Source organism: Lactuca saligna, chromosome 7 (genome assembly GCF_052625555.1).
Source record: "Lactuca saligna cultivar CGN05327 chromosome 7, ASM5262555v1, whole genome shotgun sequence".
Classification (NCBI taxonomy): Eukaryota; Viridiplantae; Streptophyta; class Magnoliopsida; order Asterales; family Asteraceae; genus Lactuca; species Lactuca saligna.
In genome coordinates this window covers 2,671,141-2,681,742 of record NC_136423.1, presented here as the reverse complement: position 1 = coordinate 2,681,742, position 10,602 = coordinate 2,671,141, and positions in this window count along the sequence as shown.

The following is a 10,602-nucleotide window of genomic DNA, read 5'->3' as shown; positions in this document are numbered from 1 at the left end:
CAAAGTGACACAAGTTGTTTACAAGGAAAGCTCTTGATTCTTGTTAAGATCTCCGACATAAAACCTTGGGAGATGATAATGATCATCTGCCTCGATGATTTTATTAATTGAAAAAGGTCGATTATAGAGAAATGTAAAGAATATAAGTACAAGTATTGTTCTACTAGGTGTCGTGTGTAATGTGATAAATACAAGTGTTTTATACTCTAAAGCTAATAACAAGAACTCTGACAATTCCGGGATCCTCCGAAATCAACTTATAGACGCTACTTGAGTTGGTCTTCTGGGTCTTTTGCATGGTCATAATGATTATTCGTTGAGAATAAGTCTTTAACTGATTATTTCTGCACACGTGAGAAAAATAACGAAACATATTACTAGTATAAACGTTAGGAGAATAATGATAATAGTCAGGATCCAAAAATATTTTTGAGGATCCCGAATATAATTTCGGGATCCTAGCACTAACAATTGCCCCCAAATTATTCCTGAGAAATAATTTGGAGTTAGTTCACCAAAATTTAAAAGGGTAATTTAAAAATAAAAATAAAAAGAAACAAAAATGATAATGGATTTAAAATTTAAATCCTAACGGATAGAATTTATTCATTCAAAAAACATCATGAACGGTCAAATCAGCTCTTTTCTTTCTTCTGTCTCGACATAAATAGGAGCAATTGATCAGAGCTACTCTTCCCTGCGTCTTTTACCTTTCATCCAAGGGTTTATCAGTCATCTTTGAAGGTATTCTTCTCACTTCTTCTTATTAGTTTTCTTTTTAATGATCATGGGCAAGAAAATGACCATCTCTCATTAGAACATTCTCTCCCCTACTGAGGATGATCTTATTGATCAAAATATCCTATCGTAAGACGAAATATGTTCTTTCGATGATGGTGATATCGAATCGCTGAAATTAGCCGGTGCTTTCCCCGATGATGCTGTTTTCAAACCCTTCAACCCGAAGGATCAACCCGACTCCGTTTCCTCCTTTTCGGTATGCTTTACCGAATACCCATTTTCTCTGGGTTTGAAGTATGCTTTTTTTGGAATCATCTCCAAGTTCTTTGCAGTCAGTAATATTTCCTTCATCTCGGCCATGCCTATTGTTTAGAGGATTTTGTTCTGGATCAATAAGTTGAACCAGTCTTTAAAATTTGATTGTTCTGGTCTCCAAGAAGGTTCCTCCACCACTGCACCTATGGCTACCGGTAACATATCTTATTTTGAATACAATAGTTTAGGGTTAGCAAGGACCCTAGACTACTGAGGATCCTGAAATAACAAGGATCTTGTGCGATGTGTAGGATCCAAGGCCACTTGTTTCAATGCCCGATTTGGTTTGTCTGATCTCGAGGATGATATGTCCAGCGGCCTGATTGTAGTCAAGAAGGAAAAACTTGTCTATCCTCTTCCTCTTAAGAAATCTCACATTGACCTCACTATGAAGAGCCTAGGTTCTCGAAAGAGGAAAACCTCAGAAGCCACAGATCTGAACCTGGAGAATCTCGAAGTCGAGGAGACACTACAAAAGTTGATTTCCTTTTCCCAAGTCGTAAGTGTTCGTGTGATATTAGTTTCTGATTCCTACTTATTTTTACTAATGCCATACTTGTTTTAAGTTTCTGCTCACGTTTCCCAATTTGTAGTTGATCTAAGGATCTGGGCTGAGGAGGCTGAGTGAATCCTGAAGGAGTGGAAGGAAACCAATGAAGATCTCCTCAAGGAGGTTGAGATGTTGAGAAAGGAAAAGGCCAGGAAAGAAGAAGATCATGTTGTTGAGATGGAGGAGGTGATTACGTAGGTGAAATCCAGTGCTGCCATAGTTGTTTGGGAATCGAAGATCAGGTTAGCTGAGGATGTCGCCAATGCAAGATCCTAGGATCTAACAGGGCGACGTGAAGCTTTGGCCAAGTTAACTGGTAAGATTGTGAATACCAGTCAGGTCCCGAAGGGCAACCGTCAAAGGTGGACAAGGTAGAGAAGTTCACAGGAGATGATAACCAGTGAATGGTTTAGGCCTGATAAAATTTAGTTTTAAGTAGTTTATGGTTTTCTTGGTGATGTAAGACAATATTAATGTTCTTTTTCTCATTTTTTTGTGGGGTTGATGGGCAACCCCTTAATGCTATGGTTGTTTTAACATTTCTTTGCATGCTTTATTGTGTGATTGTAGTAGTAGGATTTTCAAGGATTTTTACAATCATAATCCTAACTAGTCTAGGGTTTACAAGAACTCTCATGATCCTAATAATATGAAAACAACTACTAGCCCATTTAGGATCCCAATATAGTTGAGATCTATTTAGGATGAATCTTCGATAAGAAATACTAGTAAGAATAAGGATAGATGGAACCTGATTATCTTTGGAATTTGTAGCCTTTGAGACTCACTTACAAGAGAAGCGTAAAGTTATAATTCTTTTCGCTTTACAGGATCCTAAGGTTTGTTCTTGGAAGGATCCTTAGCTTTCAAGGACTATCCTTGATTGTTTTGAACTTTGATGTCACACCCCCAAGCCAGAACGACGGAAACATTCGAGGGCGGAGGATGTCATATTCAGTATCATAACAGTTCATAGTAAGGAAAGTACACACCACCATAATATAAAAGTTTCAAAATGTTTACATAATTTTATTTGTTACATGTTCAAAAGATAAATACATAAACATCTTTCAAAAGAAGTAATTAACGTTAGAGCGTTAATTCCCAAAAGTTGGTTTCCAAACCTGCTTAGCGGTTCCCTGAGAATACAAGTTATTTCAAAGAAAAAGTGTCAACAATTAATTTGGTGAGTTCATAAGCGGTTTTGTAAAATGTATGCCATTCCAAAGTTCGTGCGTTTTCCAAGAAAATCCCTTATTTTCTTATAAAAGTATGAAATGCATATGGATGTTTGTGTTGTGACATGTAAATAGTTGCACTAGGAAATTACCTTATTTGCCTATTAGTTGATTGTTTTAGGTACAGGAAAATCCCTTATTTTCATAAAGTAACAGACAGTCTTTAAGACCGAAAATTGCAAGCAACTGACATGCTTAAAGGTTGAGGTATAGTTTTATATAATAAAGCTATAAGAATTCCGCACTTGTTAGATGAAGAATAGTTTTAATAGCTACTCGTTTATAAAATCAGAATACCATAATAATTGTCTATCCGGTGAGTTCTATAACCATACTAAACATAATATGCCTGTGGCGACGGTCTTCAGGCGTTGAAACGTTTATGATAAACTGTCACCCAAAGGACTGTAGCTAATAGTCAGGGCGCGTGATCATGACTTCCCATATAGATCTATACACATTTGACATGCTCTCCAAACGGGAGACTCTGGTTAAGATAGACATGACTTTAAGTTGTACCTTTTCGCAAAAAGGTAGCGTTGAAGATGTAAATGTCTCATGGGTTCTCAACTAAGTCTGTATTAAGGTGATAGTTTTGTATACATTGGTTATTCTCTCTTACAATGTTTGACTAAGCATAAATCTTAAGTCCTTTGAATGCATAAAATGGTTTAACAAGGATGACTACCCTGAATACTATACATTTTGTATAAACCTAGTGCATGCAAGATATAACAAGAGTTTTCACGTTTTAACTCAGGATTAACTGGGTGTTCATTTGTATTCTCCCCCGAAATGTATTAAAAGTACATTATAAAGTATTTGAAGGTGTATAAAGGGGGTATGAACTCACTTGATTGAAGTGGTTGCTTTGAAGTAGTCGAGAGAAGAATCGAGCAGAACTTTGACATGAAAAGCTGAAAACGCCGAAAAGTCTCGGGATTCTCGGGACTCTCGGGAGTGTAGAACTTCCTTCAGGACTTGAGTGTGAAAACAGGGGCTTTGGGATGGCTTATCGAGGTAATTATGCAGAGTAACAACACTTAGACGGAAAGAGATGAGCACCAAACCCGACACCCATAAGCTTCTATTTATAGGGGAATATTTGGTGTGCCACGTCGTAGTGAGTTATTCTTATCCTTTTCCATTGATTGGACGCCCTCAGTCACTTGCCTGATCGCAGCCAACTGTGCCACGTCGCGACCAACCTAACAGCCTCGGATTTCGGGTCTCGAACTTGTAAAATCCGTAACTTTCGTGTACAAGCTCCATTTTCGACGTTCTTTATTTGCACACGTAGTTGAGAATATATTCTACAACTCTCGTTTAGACTTTGTCGGCTAATTTTTACTTTATTTTTAATTATTTATTTTTAACAGGCCGGGGCTAGAAAAGCCCGTTAAAAATTCATAACTTCTTCATCCGGAGTCCGTTTTTGCAAGACTTTTTACCGTTGTGCTACTTTGGTTGAGACTTTCGATTCTCATTTAGGTTGTTTTGGCCAAAAGTCTCTCGATCTCTATTTCGAGTTTTTAGCTGTCTACTACTATATCCGGATCTTGGAAAAATCATAACTTCCTCATACGAAGTTAGATTTGGACGTTCTTTTTACGTACGTTTACGGTTTAATGATATCTACAACTTTCATTTACATACTTAAGGCTAAAAACTATTGTATTGAAACTTCGTGTTTTTCGTTTAATCGGTGTTGTCGGTTTTGTCGGAAATCTTAGAATGGTCATAACTTCTTCGTTATAACTCGGATTTTAGTGTTCTTAGTATTTATGTAAACCTTGAAACAATATCTAGCATAGTAGGTAACCCAATGGAGACTTTTTTACATTTTAATTTCGAAGTTAATTTCATTATTTCAAAAGTGGTTACAATACTTGAGTATTTAGGTCATTACATAGAGTCGAAATATCAGGTTGTCACATTTGAGGGGTCAATTGGTAATGACTCTAACTTGGAAAATGATTAAAAGGACTTTTGCAAAATTATAATCCTACAAAATTTACATCTTTTCCGAGGAGTATCCCTCCTACAAGCAATATGTTGGTATCGTAACTCTTGAAAAACCTTGGGAAAATTCAAACTTAGTCAATTTTTGGGGAGGATCCCAAATCATATGATAACATAAAAATGTTATAAATTTTATTTATTTTATGGGGAAGATCCCAACATGAAAATGTTATGGACCTCGTGTGTTTTCTAAGGGAAATCCCAACTTGAGATAACATGAAAATGTTATAAAACTTGTGTATTATCTGGGGATGATCCCAACTTGAGATAACATGAAAATGTTATAAACCTTGTGTATTATCTGGGGAGGATCCTAACTTGAGATACATGAATATGTTATAGATCTTGTGTTTCAACTTTAGGATCTTAAATTATGTTCAGAAATAAGAGGGTTGCCAAGTCACTACAGCGTGAAATGATCCCCTTATTCACATCCCATAGTTAGATAATGTGCGTCCAAGCGGCGTGTATAAAACTTAACTCGTGTGAAAGAGGTAATTAACTCTTTAAACCTTAGAGGGGATTAAGTACCGTACTCGTAGGAGAGATGATTAGTATCTTATTCTTAGGAATTTCATATTGTAAATTATAGGATGTTTGCAGTTATGGAACTCTTTGATGCCAATGGTCTTATAAACATCAGGATCCTTAAGTGTTAGGGTCCTTGAGTCCCTGCGCACATCAAACATTAGCTAGGGGTGGGCATTAGCCTAGCTAATGCCCCTCCGATGCTTAACTCAATAATGGTATTTAAAGATAATAAATAGTAATAATAATAGAGGGTAAAGGTAAATAGCATGTGTGATGGGTTTTGGTCATAAGACATCCTATGTACTCATACAAACCCTAATGCTTGGATCTAGGTTTCTCTATTGTACATGCAAGTTATCCAAGACTATAAACCCTAATTCTAGCATACAAGTAATCATATTAACATAAGAATAATTTTATAATGTTACCTTGATTGTTATGTAGCAATAACAATCCCAAATCTCCTTGTATTGACTTTGGAATGCTTAGAGTCACAAGTGTCACTCCTCTAATGGCTTACAAACACCAAGAGCAAATGGAGAAGGTATAAAGAGAGAGGAGAGAGGTTAGAATTCGTCCTTAGGACTTCTTGGGAAGGGATACACGAATTCATAAGCCTTGGGGTCTTTATATAGGTGTAGAGATAGGGTTTCAGTCATTATCCTTATCTAGTTGCTTATCCACAAAGCAACCCATAAGATAAGTCTTAGAAAAACCCTTATCTCTTGGCCTTGAACGATTTCAAGGATATCCTTATCCTTGAATTCGTCCATCCTTTAACAAGGATAACCATTGCCCTATTTTGCAACTATCACATAATTACAATTCAGCCCCTCTAGTTTAATTAATTACACTTGATCACAAAATTAATTCCTAATTAATTATTGACCAATATTAATTAAACAAATATGATTTCTCCTTTAATATATTATTCTTATAACATATTAATAAATCATAATAACCTCTCTCTCTATTTATTTCTCCAATCAAGTTGCTTTGGTGAAGGCAACCCAAAAGGACCATGCACCATCGGGTCAAGTACATACCAAAATAGTTATGGACTTAGACACTAATCCAATAGTCTCCCACTTGGATAAGTCTAATAACTATTATGCGTATGACTTCAGATCCTGATCTGCAATCGTAGCTTTCCAAAGCCGCTGTCAACTCTGATCCTATCACGCGTGTCCTTAGATAAGGGATCATATATTCCTCCATTCTAGATATCGTATGAGATATGATTTCTAATCATTCTCTTTGTACTAAATCTCGATTTCCGATTTATGAAGACTGACTAATTGAACAAATCAAATTAGCCCTAGCCCGGCCGAGCATTTACGTTTGTCATCACTAAACCATCGAGGGGCCCAAAGATATCGCTTTTATCCTTCTTTGGATAAAAGGAACGGATAAACTTTGATACAATGCTTGCTTGCACTCACTCACCGAATCACACACAACAATATGTTTTATAACACCAAGTTACTAGTGCGTTTACATATTATCAATGTGCAACCGATTTGCAAGATACAACTCACACATCTCGGTTTCAAGAATATAAGATGTTATCGTCTCACCAATCACTCGTGATACAATTCATGGAGTGATCCAAGTGAGCGTGGGTTTAATCCAATGCTCAAATTCATATTCATAAGCACTCATGAATGTTGCAGCAAACATTTGCTTATGTCTAATACTCTTTTAGACAATCCACACACCAATTCACGACAGTCTTCATTCATATCTACTTCCAACATATGAACGACTGTGGCCTGTTTGAATAATTCGATTATTCTTAATAAACTCAATTATTCTGGAAGTCAAAACATGCAAAGTGAAACACAAGAATAATACTAATCCCATATGGCCTCAACCCTTTGAGCATAAATAAAACACCTTTTATTTATCACCATATCGATTACTCATTATTTGTCGTTTCGGGTAATCAACTTCTTACTTGAATTATTACACTTGTCCCATGCTCTTAGCATGCACACAATGTTTACCTATGGTTCTTACTTTGTGAAATAGATCACATTGGACACATTTCCAATAATTCTCATCTCACAACTCCAAATCCATTTTTCATAAGCTTAAGAATATCAAATTCTTGCCACTTATAGAATATGCTAGATTCTAACATTTTATGCAATGATTCTTTCATAATGTCACTGCACTAAAGTCACAAAGATTATTGCCAATGATATTACAAAGTCCTCTAACGGAGATTGTTACAAGATAATTCCTTAGATATGATGTCTCTCACTCAAAGTACATTCCTTTGAACATCCTTTTGCATAAAAGTTTCTAATCTAGTCATAGATTTTCAATATTTACTTCCGAGTATGGACACGCTTCCATATGTTCCATATGACAACTCATTTCTTAATAGAATCTTTTCTATTCATCATAATGTCAATATGGTCCGTTAATACCATGCTTCCAACTACTCACAAGCAACCAATCCTCGTCGAACTTTGGATTGTCCTTTGATAGGTGTTTAATTATTTTAGTCAAAACCGATTCTAGTCCTTTTTCCTCTAAATGCGCTAGACATTTGGAAAATTTTAGAATGGTCAAACATTAAAGCATTTGCAATCGATCCTATACCCGAAGCATATGGGACACGATGCACAATGTTTTATTTGCTATGTTCTCAAAATTCGAATTGTGAAAAGGAATTCCGTAATCATAATCGAAATTTTAAGAACACACTATGTACCTTTGACTAAATTTATTAACATTTATCAACCTAAGCCTTTAGATTTGAAATGAAGCATAATATTCTCTCCCTTAATTATATCAAAACAACTTTACAACCCTTACGACTTTGCAAGGTATAACTCTTGTTTTTTTCTATAATTAATATTGCCAACTTGCAATACTTTCCATAATAATCATACAATCATAACTTTTATGCTCCCACTATCATGATGATTACTATAAAACATAACACTTATGCTCCCACTAGCTTCGACATGTATTCATAAACATCTTAACTTTCAGAAAAACAATACCTATTGAATTTCCATGTTTCTAATACTTAATGCTTTGATAATCTTTTATCAAGACTTCTTGAACTTATACACCTTTGCCTTAGATAGTTCATATGTGTGTCTTAACTATTAAGACTAATTGCCAAACCTCACAATTCAAATTATGGAAAGGGATACCGTAACCATGATCGAATTTGAGAATGCAATTTTACAATCACTATCTACTTAAAATCTTTCTTAGTGAAAGCATTTCCTCACAATCATTTTCATGAAGGAGAAAATCTTATGACACTTAGATTTTATACGGTGTACGTGTTTCTATCCATGTGAATTTGTTAAAACCAAAGTTTACGAAAAATTCAAACTCATATGGACCGAACTTTCTTAATCTTGATTTCTTGCCTTATGGTAGCACAGCTGCCCACCACGTCTTCCAAATAGTTAAGCATCTCACCTCTTTCCTATCAATGTACCTTTCATTAATTAAGGTTTTTTGCCTTTTATGCGTTCAAAATGAGGACTCATAGAACTCTCATGCATAATTAACTCGATTGTATTGGCACATAATCAAAATAATGTCATCACGATAGGTTGTAAACCTTAACTCGTGTGCTAGTGATGATCGATAAGGTTTATTTGATTTGTTCTTGAAACCTTTCCAGACCATTAAGACTCCCACTGACTCCTTGACATATAAGATTCTTTTGTCAATAAACATTTCTTGACAAACAAATATTCAAGAGTTAGTGTAGTTTTTATCAAAACACTTCATAAATTGGTCCTAGTCGGTCTTTGTCTTATTCAAGACATCACAACTTTCCACATTTGATGAATGTTATAAACCTTTAATACTTTTCACTCATTGTCACAATCTTAACTTTAAGACTTGTTATTGGAACGAAGTATGATAGACTTCTTGATTTAACCATTTCTTCAATCCTTGATTCCTCATACAATTGTACTAAGACTCACTTAGAGGATCAATTGAGATATGGTTCTTAATCATTAAGACCTATCATAAAGCATAAAAGCTACTCTCCCTTCTTCTTAGAATGGAGAAACTTTTTTTTTTCTTTTTTTTTCTGCCTACTTGATTCTTTTTATTCGTTATACTATTGATCTAAACCCTTTAATCAATTCAGAATTACACTTAATCTTGTAAGTATAATCATATTTACTAAACCTTTAGTAAATCATGACGAATATCTTTGTAACTCTTATGGTAAACTTGATCAACACACAACTTTGTGTACTCGATCTCCTAGTCCTTCACTTGACACTTTGTCAACGAATTAGTCTAATTATCAAATATGAAATTTCTCATTCATCATGCAACCAAGTTGCGTGATTCCAAATTTCTGTCCAATTGAAACTTTGGGCGAGGAGAAACTCTCCCTATTTGGTAAATTCTCGACATTTCCATAAATAACATAACTAAGAATCATATCCATTCGTTGTAGAAATATGCAAACATCAATTTTCATCATGATTTCATTGCAAGGAAGTAAACAAATAAACAAATAAGTCAAACAAAATTTATTTCATTTATAAAAGCAGCGGAAAAACATTTGTCCTTACAATACAAAATCTATTGAAAACTATGTAAAAGGAAAATTTCTAACAACTCTATCATAACTATCTAAGCTCAAAATCCAATCTTCAAGTCCATGCGATCGAGATCCATCTCTTGTGATTAGATTCATCTTGCTCTCTTATCAAGTTTCCTTTCTTTTCACCGATCCTACAAAAACATTCAAATGCAATATTATCACATCATGTATTAAGAATCAATGAATAGGAACTTAACGGAGTTAGATAGTGGATTTTACCTGAAGCGTAGTCATACTTTTGACTCTCCCATCTCTTAGATCTCTTAGGTAAATAGGGCAACTTCGTCTCCAATGCCCCTTCTCTTAGCAATAAAAGAAAATTGACTCTTTTGGAACAACACATGGAACTACTTCAGACATCGCCTTTCTCTTATGATCAAACTTTTCGATCATTGCATGTCTTTCATTGCCATTGTCTATATCCATAGAGGTCTTGAAGGCAGATTTACCAATCAACTTTGCTTTTCTATTACGCCAAACCATTGCTGATTCAGCAGCAATAAGCATATAGGTGAGATCAATAAGGGTTACGTCGTGGTTCATCATATAGTACTCTCTTACGAACTCACTGTACGAGTTAGGAAGTAACTGAAGAACCC